Raw genomic sequence first — 581 nt, 5'->3', positions numbered from 1 at the left:
AGAGACACTGAAACTTGCTCTCCAGCATAGAGATTCTAAAGCAAATGGAACAAATGAGGAGGTACAAGAGATGAAAAGAAAATTCCAAAGATCAGCTTGAGAAGATAAAGCCAAAAATTACAACAAAATGTGCAAAGATCTGGAATCAGAAAACCAAAAAGGAAGAACACGCTTAGCATTTCTCAAGCTGAGAGAACTGAAGAAAAAATTCAAGCCTTGACTTTTGTTATTGAAAGATTCTCTGGGCAAATTATTGAATGATGCAGAAAACATCAAAAAAGACGGAATACGCAGAGTCACTGTACCAAAAGGAATTGGTTAATGTTCAACCGTTTCAAGAGATAGCATATGATCAAGAGCCAATGATACTGAAGTAGGAAGTCCAAGGTGCATTTAAGGAACTGGCAAAGAACAAGGCACCAGGAATTGATGGAATAAAAATTGAAATATTCAAGAAAATGAGACAGCACAGGCTGCACTCACTCATCTCTGTCAAGAGATTTGGAAGGCAACTATCTTGCCAACTGATTGGAAGAGATCTGTATTTGTGGCCATTCCAAAGACAGGTGACCCAATGGAAT

Source organism: Chrysochloris asiatica, unplaced genomic scaffold, assembly GCF_000296735.1.
Source record: "Chrysochloris asiatica unplaced genomic scaffold, ChrAsi1.0 scaffold00001, whole genome shotgun sequence".
In the NCBI taxonomy this organism is placed as follows: Eukaryota; Metazoa; Chordata; class Mammalia; order Afrosoricida; family Chrysochloridae; genus Chrysochloris; species Chrysochloris asiatica.
The sequence above is the reverse complement of the archived record's forward strand: the minus strand, read 5'-3'. Positions refer to the sequence as shown.